This window comes from Salvelinus sp. IW2-2015, unplaced genomic scaffold, assembly GCF_002910315.2.
Source record: "Salvelinus sp. IW2-2015 unplaced genomic scaffold, ASM291031v2 Un_scaffold1670, whole genome shotgun sequence".
NCBI lineage: Eukaryota > Metazoa > Chordata > Actinopteri > Salmoniformes > Salmonidae > Salvelinus > Salvelinus sp. IW2-2015.
Window position 1 is genome coordinate 36,864 of NW_019943074.1, and position 20,230 is coordinate 57,093.

At 46.0% G+C, this 20,230-nt stretch overlaps 1 pseudogene; it reads left to right on the plus strand.

The window, feature by feature from the left end:
* The window catches only part of LOC112071633 (probable global transcription activator SNF2L2), a 64,157-nt pseudogene that overhangs the window by 35,641 nt on the left and 8,286 nt on the right, over nucleotides 1–20,230 (plus strand).

Below are 20,230 nucleotides of genomic sequence, written 5' to 3' on the forward strand. Positions count from 1 at the left end.
TATTTCTTGAACTGCATTGTTGGTTAAGGGCTTGTAAGTAACTATTTCACGGTGAGGTCTACACTTGTTGTATTCGGCGCATGTGACAAATAACATTTGATTTGATTTGAGTCTCATAGCAAAGGTTCTGAATAATTATGTAAATAATTAATTTAAAATACATTTACAAAAAGGTCTAACCTGTTTTTGCTTTGTCATTATGTGTGTAGATTGATGAGAAAAACATTTCATTTAATCAATTTCAGAATAAGGCTGTAACGTAACAAAATGTGGAAAAAGTCAAGGGGTCTGAATACTTTCCAAATACTGAATACTTTCAGTTTCATAACTAGAAGTCCTACGAACACATGCTTAATACTGTTAGACAGGTAAGAATTGTGGGATTCTGAAACAATGTGATACAATACACCTGCACATTTGTTCTTGGCTCATGAGTTCAGTCTGTAACCAGAACAATGGGAAGGACAGCTACAGTATAGATGAGGGTGTAATCTAGCTGTGTGTCGCCCTCTACAAGGCAGTAGAGGATGGTAACCTGTATTTCTATCTTGTGTCGCCCTCTACAGGCAGTAGAGGATGGTACCTGTATTTCTCTTCTGTGTGTCGCCCTCACAGGCATAGAGGATGGTAACCTGTATTTATCTGTGTGTGCCTCTAACAGGCAGTAGAGGATGTAACTGTATTCTATCTGTGTGTCGCCCTCTACAGGCAGTAGAGGATGGTAACCTGGAGGAAATGGAGGAAGAGATCCGTCTGAAGAAGTCGAGGAAAGAGGAGGAGACGAGGGGACAAGGACGGAGGGAGGGAAGAGGGAGGAGAGAAGGCAAAGAAGAGGCGTGGACGTCCCTGCTGTGAGAAGCTGTCCCCCAACCCCCCCAAACTCACCAAACAGATGAACGCCATCATCGCACACCGTCATCAACTACAGAGACGGGTAGAGAACCATAGCAGAGAGAGTGGTGGTACCCCCAACCAGTCTCTAGTACCTGGGTTGCACATGTTTTCTACTATCCAGCAATAGTATCCTGATTAAATTATGACAGAGTTGTGATAGTGTGTTAGCCAGTATTCCTCTGGGGTTCCTAATATCAGTATCGTCCTGGGGTTCCTATTCAGTATCATGCTCTGTCCTCTGGGGTTCCTATATCAGTATGGTGCTCTGTCCTCTGGGGTTCCTATATCAAGTATCATGCTCTGGGTTCCTATATTCAGTATCTATGCTCTGTCCCCTGGGGTTCCTATATCAGTATATGCTCTCCTCTGGGGTTCCTATATCAGTACGTCCTCTGGGGTTCTAATCAGTATCATCTCTGTCCGGGGTTCTATATCAGTATCATGCTCTGTCGTCTGGGGTTCTCTATCAGTATCATGCTCTGTCCTCTGGGGTTCCTATATCAGTAGCTCGTCTCTGGGGTTCTAACTAGTATCCATGCCTGTCCTGGGGTTCCTATATCAGTATCGTCCTCTGGGGTTCCTAATCATATCATCGCTCTGTCCTCTGGGGTTCCTATATCAGTATCATGCTCTGTCCTCTGGGGTTCCTATATCAGGTATCATGCTCTGTCCTCTGGGGTTCCTAATCAGTATCATGCTCTGTCTCTGGGTCCTATATCAGTATCGCCTCTGGGGTTCCTATACATTATCGGTGCTTGTCCTCTGGGGTCCTATATCAGTATCATGCTCTGTCCTCTGGGGTTCCATATCAGTATCGCTCTGCTCTGGGGTTCCTATATCAGTATCTGTCCTCTGGGGTTCCATATCCAGTATCGTCCTCTGGGGTTTCCTATATCAGTATCATGCTCTGTCTCTGGGGTTTCCTAATCAGTATCATCATCTCTGGGGTTCCTATATCAGTATTCGCTGTCCTCTGGGTTCCTATATCAGTATCGTCCTCTGGGGTTCCTATATGTCGGTATCGTCGCTCTGTCTCTCTGAACAGTATCATGCCTGTCCTCTGGGGTTCCTATATCAGTTATCATCTGTCCTCTGGGGTTCTATATCAGTATCATGCTCTGGGGTCTATATCGTATCGCGGGTTCCTATATCAGTATCTGTCTCTGGGGTTCTATATCAGTATCGTCCTCTGGGGTTCCTAAGTCAGTATCATGCTCTGTCCTCTGGGGTTCCTATATCAGTATCTCTCTGGGGTTCCTAACAGTATCGGTCCTCTGGGGTTCCTATATCCGTATCGTCCTCTGGGGTTCCTATATCAGTATCGTCCTCTGGGGTTCCTATATCAGTATCGTCCTCTGGGGTTCCTATATCAGTATCGTCTCTGGGGTTCCTATATCAGTATCGTCCTCTCAAGTGTCCTCTGGGGTTCTATATCAGTACGCTCCTGGGGTTCCTCATACAGTATCATGCTCTGTCCTCTGGTTCCTATATCTTATCGTCCTTGGGGTTCCTATATCTGTTCGTGCTCTGTCCCTGGGGTTCCTATATCAGTATCGTCCTCTGGGGTTCCTATATCAGTATTCGTCCGTCTCGGGGTTCCTATATCAGTATCATTGCTCTGTCCTCTGGGGTTCCTATATCAGTTCGTCCTCTGGGGTTCCTATATCAGTATCGTCCTCTGGGTTCCTTATCGTAGTCTGGTTCCTATATGTATCGTCCTCTGGGGTTCCTATTATCAGTCATGCTCTGTCCTCTGGGTTCCTATATCAGTATGTGCTCTGTCCTCTTGGGTTCCTATATCAGTATCGGCTCTGGGGTTCCTATATTCAGTATTGCTCTGTCCTCTGGGGTTCCTATATCAGCTTCATGCTCTGTCCTCTGGGGTTCCTATCATATTCGTCCTCTCGGGGTTCCTATAAGTATCAGCTCTGTCCTTCTGGGGTTCCTATATCAGTATCACTGCTGCTCTGGGGTTCCATATCAGTATCATGCTCCTGTCCTCTGGGGTTCCTATATCGTATCATCCTGGGGTCCTAATCAGTATCTGCTGCTGTCCTCTGGGGTTCCTAATCAGTATCGTCCTCTGGGGTTCCTATATCATAGCATGCCTGTGCTCTGGGGTTCCTATACAGTATCGATGCTCTGTCCTCTGGGGTTCCTATATCAGTATCATGTTCTGTCCTCTGGGGTTCCTATATCAGTATCATGCTCTGTCCTCTGGGGTTCCTATATCAGTATCTCGTCCTCGTGGGTTCCTATATCATATCATGCTCTGTCCTCTGGGGTTCCTATATCAGTATCATCTCGCCTGCCTCGGGGTTCCTATATAGTATCGTGCCTCCTCTGGGGTTCCTATATCGTATCATGTCTGCCTCTGGGGTTCTATATCAGTATCGTCCTCTGGGGTCTCTATATCAGTATCTGTCTCTGGGTCCTATATCGTATCATGCTGCTCTGGGTCTATATCAGTATGCTCGGGGTTCCTATATCAGTTATCATGCTCTGTCCTCTGGGGTTCCTATATCATTATCGTCCTCGTGGGTTTGCCTATATCAGTATCGTCCTCTGGGTTCCTATATCAGTATATCGCTCTGTCCTCTGGGGTCCTATATCAGTATCTGTCTGTCTCTGGGGTTCCTAATCAGTATCATGCTCTGGGGTTCCTATACAGTATGCATGCTCTGTCCTCTGGGGTTCCTAATATCAGTATCGTCCTCCTGGGGTTCCTAATCAGTACGTCTCTGGGGTTCCTATATCGTATCGTCCTCTGGGTCCTATATCATATCTGTCCTCTGGGTTCCTATATCAGTATCGTCCTCTGGGGTTCCTATATCAGTATCGTCCTCTGGGGTTCCTATATCAGTATCGTCCTCGGGGTTCCTATATCAGTATCCGTCCTTGGGGTTCCTATATCAGTATCGTCCTCTGGGGTTCCTATATCAGTTCATGCTCTGTCCTCTGGGGTTCCTATATCTGTATCGTCCTCTGGGGTTCCTATATCTGTTCCGTGCTCTGTCCTGTCCTCAATCAGTATCGCTCTGGGTTCCTATATCAGTATCGTCTCTGGGGTTCCTATATAGTCATGCTCTGTCCTCTGGGTTCCTCATCATATCGTCTCTGGGTTCCTATATCATGTACGTCCTCTGGGGTCCTAATATAAGTTATCGCCTCTGGGGTTCCTATAGTCAGTTATCGTCCTCTTGGGGTTCCTATATCAGTACTGCCTCTGGGGTTCCTATATCAGATAGCGTCCTCTGGGTTCCTATATCAGTATCGTCCTCTGGGGTTCCTTATATCAGTATCGTCCTCTGGGGTCCTATCAGTATTCCTCTGGGTTCCTATATCAGTATCGTCCCTCTGGGGTTCCTTATCTGTATCGCCTCTGGGGTTCTAATTCAGTATCATGCGTCTGTCCTCTGGGGTTCCTATATCTGTATCGTCTCCTGGGTTCCTATATCTGTTCCGTGCTCTGTCCTCTGGGGTTCCTATATCGTATCTGCCTCTGGGGTTCCTATATCAGTATTGCCTCTGGGGTTCCTACTATCAGTATCATGTCTCTTGTCCTCTGGGTTCCTATATTCAGTATCGTCCTCTGGGTCCTATATCAGTATCATCCCTGTGGGTTCCTATATCAGTATGTCCTCTGGGGTTCCTATATCAGTATCGTCCTCTGGGGTCTATATCTGTATCGTCCTCTGGGGTTCCTAATACAGCTATCATGCTCTGTCCTCTGGGGTTCCTATATCAGTATCGTCCTCTGGGGTTCCTATATCAGTATCAGCTCTGTCCTCGGGGTTCCTAATCAGTATCGCCTCTGGGGTTCCTATATCAGTATCGATGCTCTGTCCTCTGGGTTCCTATATCAGTATCGTCCTCCTGGGGTTCCTATATCAGTATCATGCTCTGTCCTTGGGTGTCCCTATATCTGTATCGTCCTCTGGGGTTCCTATATCTGTATCGTCCTCTGGGGTTTCCGGATATCAGTATCGTCCTCTGGGGTTCCTATATCAGTATCGTCATCTGGGGTTCCTATTATCAGATCGTCCTCTGGGGTTCCTATATCAGTATCAGTCCTCTGTCCTGCTGGGTTCCTATATCAGTTCCTTGTGTCTATGTATCGTCCTCTGGGGTTCCTATATCGTATCGCCTCCTGGGGTCTTCCTATATCAGTACTCCGTCTCTGGTGTTCCTATAAGTATTGTCCTCTGGGGTTCCTATATTCAGTATCGTCCTCTCGGGGTTCCTATATAGTATCGCCTCTGTCCTCTGGGGTTCCTATATCAGTATCGTCCTCTGGGGTTCCTATGTCAGATCGTCCTCTGGGGTTCCTATATCTGTATCGTCCTCTTGGTGGTTCCTATATATCTAGTCATGCCTGTCCTCTGGGTGTCCTATATCAGTATCGGTCCTCTGGGCCTATATAGTATCGTCTCTGGGGTTCCTATATCAGTTCGGTCCTCTGGGGTTCCTATATCTGTATCGTCCTTGGGGTTCCATATCGTATCCGATGCTCTGTCCTCTGGGGTTCCTATATTCGTATCGTTCTCTGGGGTTCCTAATCTGTTAATCGTCCTCTGGGTTCCTATATCTGTTCCGTTGCTTGTCCTCTGGGGTTCCTATATCTTTTCCGTGCTCTGTCCTCTGGGGTTCCTATATCTGGTTCCGTGCTCTGGGGTTCCCTATATCTGTTCCGTGCTCTGTCCTTGGGGTTCCTATACTTGTTCGTGCTCTGTCCTCTGGGGTTCCTATATTGTTCGTGCTCTGGGGTTTCCTATATCTGTTCCGTGCTCTGTCCTCTGGGGTTCCTATATCTGTTCCGTGCTCTGTCCTTCTGTGGTTCCTATATCTGTTCGTGCTCTTTGGGGTTCCTATATCTGTTCCGTGCTTCTGTCCTCTGGGGTTCCTATATCTGTTTCGGCTCTGTCTCTGGGGTTCCTATATCTGTTCCGTGTTCTGGGGTTCCTATATCTGTTCCCGTCTCTGTCCTCTGGGGTTCCTATTCTGTTCCGCTTGCTCTGGGTTCCTATATCTGTCCTGCTCTGTCCTCTGGGGGTTCCTATATCTGTTCCGTGCTCTGGGGTTCCTATATCTGTTCCGTGCTCTGGGTTCCTATATCTGTTGTGCTCTGGGTCCTATATGCTGTTCCGTGCTCTGGGGTTCCTATATCTGTTCCGTGCTCTGTCTCTGGGGTTCTATATCTGTGTTTCCGTGGCTCTGGGGTTCTATATCTGTTCCGTGCTCCTGTCCTCCTGGGTTCCTAATCTGTTCCGTCCTCTGGGGTTCCTATATCTGTTCCGTGCTCTGGGGTTCCTATTCTGTTCCTGCTCTGGGGTTCCTATATCTGTTCCGTGCTCTGGGGTTTCCTATATCTGTCCTGCTGCTGGTCCTCTGGGTTTCCTCATATCGTTCTGTGCTCTGTCCTCTGGGGTTCCTATATCGTTGCCGTGCTGCTCTGGGGTTCTCTATTCTGTTCGCTGCTCTGTCCTCTGGGGTTTCTATATCTGTTCTCGTCCTCTGGGGTTCCTATATCTCTGTTCCTGTCTCTGTCCTCTGGGGTTCCATACTGTTCCGTGCTCTGGGGTTCCTATATCTGTTCCGTGCTCTGGGTTCTATATTGTTCCTTCTGGGGGTTCCTATATCTGTTCCGTGCTCTGGGGTTCCTATATCTGTTCCGTGCTCTGTCCTCTGGGTTCTATATCTGTTTCTGTGCTCTGTCCTCTGGGTTCCTATATCTGTTCCGTGCTCTGGGGTTCTATATCTGTTCCGTGCCTGTCCTCTGGGGTTTCTATATCTGTTCCGTCCCTTGGGGTTCATATATTGTTCCGTGCTCTGTCCTCTGTGGGTGTCCTTATATCTGTTCCGTGCTCTGTCTCTCTGTGCTGGTTCCCTATATCTGTTCCGTGCTGTACTCTTGGGTTCCTATATCTGTTCCGTAGCTCTGTCCTCTGGGTTCCTATATCTGTTCCGTCTCCTGGTGTCCTTATATCTGGTTCCGTGCTCTGTCTCGTGTGGGTTCTATATCTTGTTCCGTGCTCTGGGGTTCCTATATATCTGTTCCGTGCTCTGTCCTCTGGGTTCTATATCTGTTCCGTGCTCTGGGTTCCTATCATCTGTTCCGTGGCTCTGGTTCCTTACTGTTCCGTGCTCTGGGGTTCCTAAGTTATCTGTTCCTCTCTTGGGGGTTCCTCTAATCTGTTCCGTGCTCTCTGTCCTCTGGGGTTCTATATCTGTTTCCGTGCTCTGTCCTTGGTTCCTATACTCTTGTCGTGCTCTGTCCTCTGGGGTTCTATATCTTCCTCTCGTCCTCTGGCCTATCTGGTTCGCGGCTCTGTCCTCTGGTCCTATACTGTCCGTGCTTTCCTCTGCGGTTCCTATATCGTGTTCTGTCCTCTGGGTTCCTATATCTGTTCCGTGCTCTTGTCCTCTGGGGTTGCCTCTACTGTTCCTGCGTGCCTCTGGGTTCATATATCTTGTTTCCGTCCTCTGTCTCTGGGTTCCTATCATCTTTTCCGGTGCTCTGTCCTCTGGGGTTCCTATATCTGTTCCGTGCTTCTGGGTTCCTATACCTGTTCTGTGCTCTGCTCTCTCTGGGGTTTCCTATATCGTTCCGTGCTCTGTGCTCTCTGGGTTCCTAACTGTTTCCGTGCTCTGGGTTCCTATATCTGTTCCGTGCTCTGTCCTCTCGGGTTCCTATATCTGTTCCGTGCTCTGTCTCTGGGTTCCTATATCTGTTCCGTGCTCTGGGTCCTATATGTTCCGTGCTCTGCGTGGTCCTATATCTGTTTCAGTGCTCTGTACTCTGGGTTCCTATATCTGTTCCGTGTCTGGGTTCTATACTGTTCCTGCTCTGTCCTCTGGGTCCTAATCTGTTCCGCCTCTGGGTTCCCTAGTATCTGTTCCGTGCTCTGGGTTCCTATAATCTGTTCCGTGCTCGTCTCTGGGGTCCTACATTCTGTTCCGTGCTCTGGGTTCTATATCTGTCCGTGCTCTTTCCTCTGGGTTCCTATACTCGTTCCGTGCTTCTGGGGTCCTATATCTGTTCCGTGTCTGGGGTTCCTATAGTCTGTTCCGTGCTCTGGGGTCCTATATCTTGTTCCGTTCTCTGGGGTTCCTTTATCTGTTCCGTGCTCTGGTCCCTCTGTGGTCATATCTGTTCCGTGCTCTGTCCTCTGGGGTTCCTATATCTGTTCCGTGCTCTGTCCTCTGGGGTTCCTATATCTGTTCCGTGCTCTGTCCTCTGGGGTTCCTATATCTGTTCCGTGCTCTGTCCTCTGGGTTCCTATACGTCTTGTTCTCGTGCTTCTGTCCTCTGGGGTTCCTATATCTGTTCTGTCCTCTGGGGTTCCTATACTCTGTCTGTCCTCTGGGTTCCTATATCTTGTTCTGTCCTCTGGGTCCTATATCTGTTCTGCTCTGTCCTCTGGGGTTCCTATATCGTTCCGTGCTCTGGGTTCCTATATCTGTTCCGTGCTGGGTCTACTGTCGTGTCTGGTTCCTATATCTGTTCCGTGCTCTGTCTGTAGCTGGAGTGTTTGACAGATTTGGAGCACACAGGGAAACATTCCTCCCACTACTCCCCAGTCAGCCTAACCTAACCCTAACCTGAACCCTACCCTGACCCTAACTACCCTAACTCCCAAACCCTGACCCCTAAACCCTAACCCTGACCTCGACCCGATGAACACCAGGATGATTTAATGGATCAAGTCGTCAGCCTAACCCCGACCCGCTGAACACCAGGATGATTTAATAGTCATCTTTGAGCAACAAAACATCATGCTATTTGGCTTGAAAAACCTTTTTCTCCTCTCTCTCTCTCCTCTCTTCTCCTCCCCTCCCTTCTCCTCCCCTCCCCTCTCTCTCTCCTCTCCTCCTCTCCTCTCTCCTCCTCCTCCTCTCTTCTCCTCCCCTCTCCCTCTCCTCCTCCTCCTCCATCTCTCCTTCTCCTCCCCTCCCTCTCTCCCTTCCTCTCTCCTTCTTCTCCCTCCCTCCCTTCTCATCCCCTCTCCTCTCTTCCTCTCCTCTCTTCCCTTCCCTCTCCTCCTCTCCTCTCTTCTCCTCTCTTCTCCTCCCCTCCCTTCTCCTCCCCTCTCCTCTCTTCTCCTCTCTTCCTCTCGTCCTTATTGTATTTATGATAACCATTATTATTCCAGGAGCTCTTGGGCTCCCGAGTGGTGCAGCGGTCTAAGGCACTGCATCTTAGTGCTTCAGGAGTCACTACAGACACCCTGGTTCGAATCCAGGCTCCAGCCGTGATTGGGAGTCCCATAGGGGGTCGCACAATTGGCCCAGCGTCGTCCAGGTTTGGCCAGTGTAGGCTGTCATTGTAAATAAGCGACCCACCTCAACAGCATCCGGTGAAATTGCARAGCGCCAAATTCAAAATAYAGAAATAGTCATAATAAACATTCATAAAAAATAAATTAATCCAGCAGCTTTGTCAGATTTCAAAAAGGCTTTACGGCGAAAGCATACCATGCGATTATCTGAGGACAGCGCCCAGCAGACAAATCATTACAAACAGTTACCAGCCAAGTAGAGGAGTTACACAAGTCAGAAATAGCGATAAAATGTATCACTTACCTTTGATGATCTTTATATGGTTGCACTCACAAGACTCCCATTTACTCAATAAATGTTTGTTTCGTTCGATAAAGTCCCTCTTTATATCCATAAACCTCCGTTTTGTTTGCGTGTTTTGTTCAGTAATCCACAGGCTCAAAGGCAGTCACAACAAGCAGACTAAAAATCCGAAAAGTATCAGTAGAGTTCGTAGAAACATGTCAAACAATGTTTTTAATCAATCCTCGGGTTGTTTTTAGTCATAATAATCAATAATATTTCGACCGGACAAAAGCTTTGTCAAAATAAAAGGAAAACAAGAAAGGCGCGCTCTCGTTCGCGAGCATGAAAAACCTCTGGGACACTGCAGTGTCCACTCATTCAGAGTGGTCTTACTCCCTCATTTTTCAGAATACAAGCCTGAAACAATTTTTAAAGACTGTTGCCATCTAGTGGAAGCCATAGGAAGTGCAATTTGAGTCCTAAGTCAATGGAATCTGTATAGGCAGTCTATGGAAAACTACAACTATAGGCATTCAATTGAAATAACCACATAAAAAAATCTCACTTCCTGGATACATTTTTCTCAGGTTTTCACCTGTCATATCAGTTCTGTTATACTCACAGACATTATGTTAACAGTTTTAGAAACTTTAGAGTGTTTTCTATCTAAATCTACCAATTATATGCATATCCTAGCTTCTGGGCCTGAATAACAGGCAGTTTACTTTGGGCACGCTTTTCATACGGAAGTGAAAATAGTGCCCCCTACCCTAATGAAGTTAAACTGAGTGTGCAAAGCTGTCATCAAGGCAAAGGGTGGCTACTTTGAAGAATCAAAAATTTGTTTAACACTTTTTTGGTTACTACATAATTCCATATGTGTTATTTCATAGTTTTGTGTGTTATTTCATAGTTTTTATTTCATAATGTTCTACATCTACAATGTAGAACATTTGACTGGTACTGTATATGTGTATAAAAACCAAGCAGCGTTGTAGTTCTTGACAAACCAGTGCGCTTGGCACCTACTACCATACCTGGTATTTTAAAGTGTTGTTTGTTAACAGGTCTAATAGACAGCTGTCAGAGGTGTTTGTCCAGCTGCCGTCCAGGAAAGAGCTGCCAGAGTACTACGAGCTGATCAGGAAACCTGTTGACTTCAAGAAAATCAAGGTACCTAACAACAGATAATACATATTAAACACAGACAGAGGAACCTACCAAAGTGTGACAGACTGATTGCGTGTGTGTGTGTGTGTGTGTGTGTGTGTGTGCGTGCGTGCGTGTTTGTTTGTTTGTTTCCAGGAGCGCGTGCGGAGCCACAAGTTCAGGAGTGTGTCTGACCTGGAGAAGGATGTGATGCTGCTCTGTCACAACGCTCAGACCTTTAACCTGGAGGGGTCACAGGTCAGTCACCTCTAACCCCTAACCCTGAACTATATTCCTCACCCTGTCTATGTGTTGTATATCTATGATGTTGCGCCTGTCTATGTGCTGTAGCTCTATAACATGGTGTGGTTTGTCTATGTGTTGTATATCTATGATAGGTATGTTTATGTGTTGTATATCTATGGTGGGTATTTCCATGTTTTGTATATCTATGATAGGTCTGTCTATGTGTTGTAGATCTATGATGTGCTGCCATTCTAGGTGTTGTAGATACAGTATATGATGTTATGTCTGTCACTGGCTGCGTTCACACAGGCAGACAAATTATGATCTTATTTTCAACAATTGGTCTTTTGACCAATCACATCAGATCTTTTCAAATCTTTGTCAGAGCTTATCTGGATGGTCAAAAGACCCATTATTGAAAAGAATATCAGAATTGGGCTGCATGTCTGAACGCAGCCTATGTGTTGTAGATCTATGATGTTGGTATGTTCTATGTGTTGTAGGTCTACAATGTTGCCTCTGTCTATGTGTTGTAAATCTATGATGTTATGCCTGTCTATGTGTTGTAGAGCTATGATGGTCTGTATGTCTATGTGCTGTGTATCTATAATGTCTGTCTATGTGTTGTAGATCTTTGATGTTGTCTGTCTGTTGTAAATCTATCATGTTTTGTCTATGTGTTGTGTATCTATGACATGGTGTCTATGTATTGTAGATCTATGACATTGTGCCTGTCTATGTGATTTAGATGAAATCAAATCAAACTTTATTTGTCACATGTGCCGAATACAACAAGTGTAGACCTTAGTGTGAAATGCAGTCTTATGGCTTGGGGGTAGAAGCTGTTAAGGAGCCTTTTGGTCCTAGACATGGTGCTCCGGCACCGCTTGTCGTGCGGTAGCAGAGAAAACAGTCAATGACTTGGGTGACTGGAGTCTCTGACAATTTATGGGCCTTCCTCTGACACCGCCTACTATATAGGTCCTGGATGGCGGGAAGCTTGGCCCCAGTGATGTACTGGGCTGTACGCACTACCCTCTATAGCGCCTTACGGTCAGATGCCGAGCAGTTGCCATACCAGGCGGTGATGCAACCGGTCAGGATGCTCTCAATTGTGCAGCTGTAGAACTTTTTGAGAATCTGGGGACCCATGCCAAATCTTTTCAGTCTCCTGAGGGGGAAAAGGTTTTGTCGTCACGACTGTCTTGGTGTGTTTGGACCATTATAGTTCGTTGGAGATGTGGACACCAAGGAACTTGAAACTCTCGACCCGCTCCACTACAGCCCCGTCGATGTGAATGGGGGCCTGTTCGGCCTGCCTTCTTCTGTAGTCCACRATCAGCTCCTTTGTCTTGCTCAGATTGAGGTAGAGGTTGTTGTCCTGGTACCACACTGCCAGTTCTCTGACCTCCTTCCTGTTGGCTGTCTCATCGTTGTTGGTGATCAGGCCTACCACTGTTGTGTCGTCAGCAAACTTAATAATGGTGTTGGAGTCATGCCTGGCCGTGCAGTCATGAGTTGAACAGGGAGTACGGGAGGGGACTAAATACACACCCCTGCGGTGCCCCAGTGTTGAGGATCAGTGTGGTAGACGTGTTGTTACCTACCCTTACCACCCGGGGGGCGGCCCGTCAGGAAGTCCAGGATCCAGTTGCAGAGGGAGGCGTTTAGTCCCAGGGTCCTTAGCTTAGTGATGAGCTTCGTGGCCACTATGGTGTTGAATGACTATGGTGTAGTCAATGAACAGCATTCTCACATACAGTTGAAGTCGGAAGTTTACGTACACTTAGGTTGGAGTCATTAAAACTTGTTTTTCAACCACTCCACAAATGTATTGTTAACAAACTAGTTTTTCCAAGTTTATTAGGACATCTACTTTGTGCATGACACAAGTAATTGTTCCAACAAATGTTTACAGACAGATTATTTCACTTATAATTCACTGTATCACAATTCCAGTGGGTCAGAAGTTTACATACACTAAGTTGACTGTGCCTTTAAACAGCTTGGAAAATTCCAGAAAATGATGTCATGGCTTTAGTAGCTTCTGATAGGCTAATTGACATCATTTGAATCAATTGGAAGTGTACCTGTTGATGTATTTCAAGGCCTACCTTCAAACTCAGTTCCTCTTTGCATAACATCATGGGAAAATCAAAAGAAATCAGCCAAGACCTCAGAAAAAAAAATTGTAGATCTCCACAAGTCTGGTTCATCCTTGGGAGCAATTTCCAAACTCCTGAAGGTACCACGTTCATCTGTACAAACAATAGTATGCAAGTATAAGGACCATGGGACCATGCAGACGTCATACCGCTCAGGAAGGAGACATGTCCTAGAGAGGAACGTACTTTGGTGCGAAAAGTGCAAATCAATCCCAGAACAACAGCAAAGGACCTTATGAAGATGCTGGAGGAAACAGGTGCAAAAGTATCTATATCCACAGTAAAACAAGTCCCTATATCGACATAACCTGAAAGGCCGCTCAGCAAGGAAGAAGCCTCTGCTCCAAAACTGCCATAAAAAAGCCAGACTACGGTTTGCAACTGCACATGGGGACAAAGATYGTACTTTTTGGAGAAATGTCCTGTGGTCTGATGAAACAAAAATAGAACTGTTTGGCAATAATGACCAATGTTATGTTTGGAGGAAAAGGCGGAGGCTTGTAAGCCGAAGAACACCACCCCAACCGTGAAGCATGGGGATGTCAGCATCATGTTGTGGGGGTGCTTTGCTGCAAGAGGGATGGTGCACTTCACAAAATAAATGGCATCATGAGGAAGGAAAATGATGTAGATATATTGAAGCAACATCTCAAGACATCAGTCAGAAAGTTTTTTAGCTTGGTCGCAAATGGGTCTTCCAAATGGAACAATGACCCCAAGCATACTTCCAAAGTTGTGGCAAAATGCCTTAAGGACAACAAAGTCAAAGTATTGGTGTGGCCGCCACAAAGCCCTGACCTCASTCCCATAKAACATTTGTGGGCAGAACTGAAAAAGCGTGTACGAGCAAGGAGGCCTAYAAATCTGACTCTGTTACACCAGCTCTGTCAGGAGGAATGGGACAAAATTCACCCAACTTATTGTGGGAAGCTTGTGGAAGGCTACCTGAAACATTTGACCCAAGTTAAACAATTTAAAGGCAATGCTACCAAATACTAATTGAGTGTATGTAAACTTCTGACCTACTGGAATGTGCTGAAATAAATAATTCTCTCTACTATTATTCTGACATTTCACATTCTTACAATAAAGTGGTGATCCTAAGTGACCTAAGACAGGGAATTTTTACTCATCAGGATTAAATGTCAGGAATTGTGAAAAACTGAGTGTATGTAAAGCTAAGGTGTATGTAAACTTCTGACTTCAACTATAGGTGTTCCTTTTGTCCAGGTGGGAAAGGGCAGTGTGGAGTGCGATTGAGATTGCGTCATCTGTGGATCTGTTGGGGCGGTATGCAAATTGGTGTGGGTCTAGGGTWTCCGGSAKGATGSTRTTGATGTRAGCCATGACCAGCCTTTCAATACACTTCATGGCTACCGACGTGAGTGCTACGGGGCGGTAATCATTTAGGCAGGTTACCTTCGCTTTCTTGGGCACAGGGACTATGGTGGTCTGCTTGAAACATGTAGGTATTACAGACTCGGACAGGGAGAGGTTGAAAATGTCAGTGAAGACACTTGCCAGTTGGTCAGCGCATGCTTTGAGTACACGTTCTGGTAATCCATCTGGTCCCGCGGCTTTGTGAATTTTTACCTGTTCAGAAGTCTTGCTCAAATCGGCTACCGAGAGAATTATCACACAGTCATCCAGAACAGCTGGTGCTCTCGTGCATGCTTCAGTGTTGCTTKCTTCGAAGCAAGCATAAAAGGCATTTAGCTCATCTGGTAGGCTCGCGTCACTGGGCAGCTTGCGTCTGGTTTTCCGTAATAGTATCTATGATGTTATGTCTGTCTATGTGTTGTAGATCTATGATGTTATGCCTGTCTGTGTCGTAGATCTATTGTCTGTTTTAAGTGAGAATAGGTAGTGGTCTGAAGCTGAAAAAGAAAGGAAATTCATATGAGCACCATAATGCCTAATTCACCCATGCACTTCCAAGGTTTTCCAGATCACAGCTTTGACCTAATACTAGGGATGCACGATATATCGGTGAACATATCGGAATCGGCCGATATTAGCTAAAAATGCCAACATCGTTATCGGCCCGATGTCTAGTTKAATGCCAATGTTAAAAACCTATGTCAAAGCTGCTGTGCGTACCTATATAACGTAGGTACATAACGTAAATACGCCACGTAAAATTTTGCGCTACACGTGCAACACAGCATTCCTAACCTAGCCCACACAATGTCTGTTGTGTGGATCAAGCATGCAACAAGTTGAGCAGACATTTGAAAGAGTAAGAACATTTAAGCAAGACAACTCAAAAGGCGAAATCCATTAAAGCCAAGATAATGGAATTCATTGCCCTTGACAATCAACCGTTCTCTGTCGTGGATGATGTTGGCTTTCGCCGACTGGTCGATCATCAGTACACACTACCAACCTCGCTTTTTTTCAGATGTTTCCCTACCGGAGTTACACACTAGTAGCGTCACTGCTATTAGCTTCACGACATACATACTATGGAACGCCGTTTGGGTCTTTGCGTGTCAAAAAATATACAGTAACACTGTCAAAGCTGTACAAACAAGTCTGCAAACAAGCAAACACCGGCCATGAACGATGTGTTTACAATAGTTGGTAATAAAGCATCATTGTTCGACCGCAACTTCTGGGGTAGCTAGCTTTAGCTTGGTACCTAGCTAGCRCCAATACAACCAGCATGAAAACAATGACCAGTAGAAACTGCAGTCATTTTCATTATTCTTAGCAGTGATTTAGGAATCCCTGTGAGTAAGTATTAGCTAGGTAGACACTTGTTGTTCGACTGTTGAAATTGAACTTCAGTTCATGAAAATAAATAGCTAGCCAGCCACTTAACCCTGTTGCCCAAAGCTAACGTTATAAGCAGCCAGCTACTTAACCCTGCTGCCCAAAGCTAACGTTATAAGCAGCCARCTACTTAACCCTGCTGCCCAAAGCTAACGTTATAAGCAGCCAGCTAGCTTCATCTGGCTAGTGAGGCTTGACCGGACCGGGTTATGTGTTGTGAAGCTAGCCACAATAAGGATTACGCACAATAGTGGAATTTGCGGTTTGCCTTCAAAATAAAAGTATGTCATTGACAGTGATGCAAATTAATTCAAATAGTCTGTGTTGTWGAGCTATGACATGGTGCCTGTCTGTGTTGTAGATATGACATGGTGAAATCAAGAATATCTTAAGTGCTAATGAGACTCAGGCCAATCTGATAGATGGGGTTAAAATCAGAAGATTGATCTTAGTGACAGAACTGCAGGGCCATCCCGCTGATAGATTGGGGGTTTAAGTGTCAGAGCTTTCGGATACAGAAACATCAGGCCATCTTAGATAGATGGGGTTTAAATCAGAATTAATCTGAGTGGACAAGAAAGCTCGAGGCCAAGTTGTGTAGATGGGTTAATCAGAGGATTATCTTAGCATATCAGAACTCAGGGCGCATCTGGATAGAATGGGGTTAAATCCGAAGTTGAGTGCGGTTGAGTACAAGGAGAATCAGCCATCTGGATAGATGGGGTTTAAATCAGAATTATCTGGAGTACAGAACTCAGGCCGCATCTGGGATAGATGGGGTTAAATCAGAATTGATCTGTAGAAGTGACAGAAAGCTCAGGCCACTTGATAAGACGGGGTTAAATCATAATTAGCGTTGTGGACAGAAATCAGGCCATCTTGATAGATGGGGTTAAAAATCAGAATTATCTAGTGACAGAACCTCAAGGGCCATCTTGGATAGGATGGGTTGAGAGTCAGAATGGATTGATGAGTGGACAGAACGTGCAGGCCAATCTTGATGCGATGGGGTTTAAATCAGAAATGGATCTCGTGACCGACACTAGGGCCATCTTTGGATAGATGGGTGTGAGGAATCTAATGTCTTGAGAATCAAAGAGGTGGTTCCTCAAGGGTTCGATTGTGGTTGTCGCATGTGTTCAGCGTGTTGTATATAGGATGAGCGCTAGGAAACACTGGTTGGAATTCCTCTAGGGGCATGTCATCTCTACGGCGAGATGAGCGAGGTGGTTGTGGGTATGTCTGTGGCGCAGCTCAGGTGGCAAGGCAGGCCATGTCGTTGAACGGTGTCAGCATGACTGGTTGAGGTGTCAGGGTTCGGGAAATCGAGCGGTTACGAGGAGTGCTTAAATTAGTGTTAAATAGCAAGTTAAGAACCAAGCTCGCGTGCGTGTTCTCGTAGTGCGCAGTGAAATGTTTGACCCTGGAAGACCGGTGGCATCGGCTGCCCGTAGTAGATTGGAGCCGCAAATTGAGGGCTGTGTGGGTTCTGCATATAAAGTACTGGGTGTCTGGATTGATGACAAGGTTTGGGTCCTGTCGTGCAGCGCGATGATAGAAAGTCTGGGATAAATGAAGGCGTAAGGATGTGTTTGTGTGGTTGATATCGGTAAGGATGGAGAGGGTCCTGCTCAGTAAATTGAAAATAATGGGAGCAAGGCGTTGTTCAGGAACAGCACTTGTTCCCTGGTGATGTGGACGTTTGGGAGGAGTTGGTGTATAGCATGCATGCGTGGCAGGAACTCTGTTTGAAAGACCCTTGGGGACAGGCAGGTCCTGGACCATTCGGCGCAATACGTGTTTATCAGGCAGGGGAACGCGATGGTGTTACGGGACTCGATGCATTGTAGTCTGGTATAAGTAGAATGTGAGGGAACGGGAGCCCGGGTCTGTGGTCTGTAAGACAGAGGAGGCCACGATTCTCTTGGTACTGTGTATTTTGCAAAAGCCATCGTGCGAAAGCGTGCCCTCCATACGGTAACTTTCATGTAGATGTAAGATGAGAAATGCGATAGAGGTTTACGCGCGAAAGACCCGTTCCTCAGGAATGGATAACCGTGAGACGATCCTTGCAGTCTGACCAAGAGGCATGTTGGGGAAATCTGCATTGTTGTTGTGTTTGTGGCCGCGCTAATGGTGTTGTGGAACAGGATCTGGCGACGAGGTTTGCTTTGTACGTGCAGTTGTGCGAGTGTGCGTGTTGGTTGGCTGGTTTGTGTATGTAATGGTGTTGTGGATTTTTGGTTGAGTGTGGTGTTTGGTTGACAGTGTATCGAATTGGTGTTTAGTTAACGACAGGCGGTTGTGGTGTTTGTACTGTTCTGTGGTTTGTGATTGTAGATGGATGGTATAGCAGGGGCTCAGACGTTGTAAGGTAGAGTGTGTAATCTCAATGTGACTTCCTGTTTAAAGAAATAATAACAAATACATATAAAGAAAACCTTGGTCACAAACGTGTAGAATCTATTGGTGATTGTGGCTCGGTGTGAACACACGATTGGAGTCGTAACGCAATAAAGAGATGATAAGTTCGCGGACAACATTAGAGGCAAGGCACGGACCTGTTAACTGAAATGCATTCCAGTGGGCGCTGGTTGAGAGAATGCATCAAGGGTGGTGAAAGTGTCATTCAAGAGCAAAGGGGTGGCTACTTTGGAAGGAATGCTCAAATAATAAATATATTTTGTATTTGTTTATCACTTTTTTGGTTACTACATGATTCCCATTGTGTTATTTCATAGTTTTGATGTCTTCACTATTATCTACAATGTAGAAAATAGGTAAAGAATAAAAAAAAAAAAAAACCTGGAATGAGTAGGTGTGTCCAAACTTTGTGGACTGTTACTGTGATGGGTTGGTCAGGGAAATCAACCCATTATCCTGGCATTGCAAGAGCCATGTGTCTAACACACTGAGCTCCAGAGGACCACATGACAGACAAGGTCAAGTACGCACATCCACAGAGAGTACAGTAGGTAGTATTTTTCCGTTGGAGTGAGAGTTGGGTACCTGCATTGATTTGACATCCCATTATTGATATTTATTGTCAAGAGAGAGGAGGGGAGAGGGAGGGAAAGGGAGGGAAGAGGAGGGAGAGGGAGGGGAGGGGAGAGGAGAGGAGAGGAGGGGAGGAAGAGGGAGGGGAGAGAGAGGAGGGGAGGGGAGGGAAGAGGAGGGAGAGGGAGAGGAGGAGGAGGGAAGGGAGGGAGAGGAGGGGGAGAGGGGAGGGGAGGGGAGAGGAGGGAGGCGGGGAGGGAAGGGAGGGAGAGGGAGGGAAGAGGGAGGGAGAGAGGAGGGGAGAGGGAGGAAGGGGGAGGAGGAGGGAGGGGAGGGAGGGGAGGAGGAAAGAGAGAATCCTTTATCTTACACCTGCGCTCCGACTCTTCCTCAATCATCATGCATATCATCGTCATCATCGCTGTCCTCTTCGACCTCTCCTCCTCCTTTACGATTCCTCTGTCTGGCACTCTTAAGGAACACAGACTGGAGCACGATGGAGTCCTCATAGATCTACAGCACATAGACAGGATTAAACATCCTAGGTCTACACACAGACACACCACATTATAGACTATCACAACAATAGACAGGATTAACAATCATAGGTCTACAACACAGACACACCCATTATAGATCTACAGCACATAGACAGGATTAACATCATAGGTCTACAACACAGCCACACCACATTATAGATCTACACACATAGACAGGATTAGACATCATGGTTACAACACAGACACACCACATTATAGATCTACAGCACATAGACAGGATTACCATGCATAGTCTCAACACAGACACCCAATGTATAGTCTACACACAATAGACAGGAATTCATCATAGTCTACAACACAGACACACACATGTCATATCTACACACAAGACAGAAACCATCAATATCTACAACACAGACAGAGCCACATGTCATATCTACAACACAGACAGGAAACATCATATCTACAACACAGACACACCAAACTACATGTCATATCTACAACACAGACAGGATAGCATCATAGTCTACACCACAGACAGCACCATGTCATATCTACAACACAGACAGGAACACAATAGCTCTACAACAACAGACAGACACCATGTCATAGCTCTAAAACACAGACAGCACACATGTATATCTACAACACAGACAGCCACCATGTCATATCTACAACACAGACAGACACCATGTCATATCTACAACACAGACAGGCACCATGTCATAGCTCTACAACACAGACAGGCACCATGTCATATCTACAACACAGACAGACACCATGTCATATCTACAACACAGACAGACACCATGTCATATCTACAAACAGACAGGCACCATGTCATATCTACAACACAGACAGGCACCATGTCATATCTACAACACAGACAGACACCATGTCATATCTACAACACAGAACAGACACATGTCATATCTACAA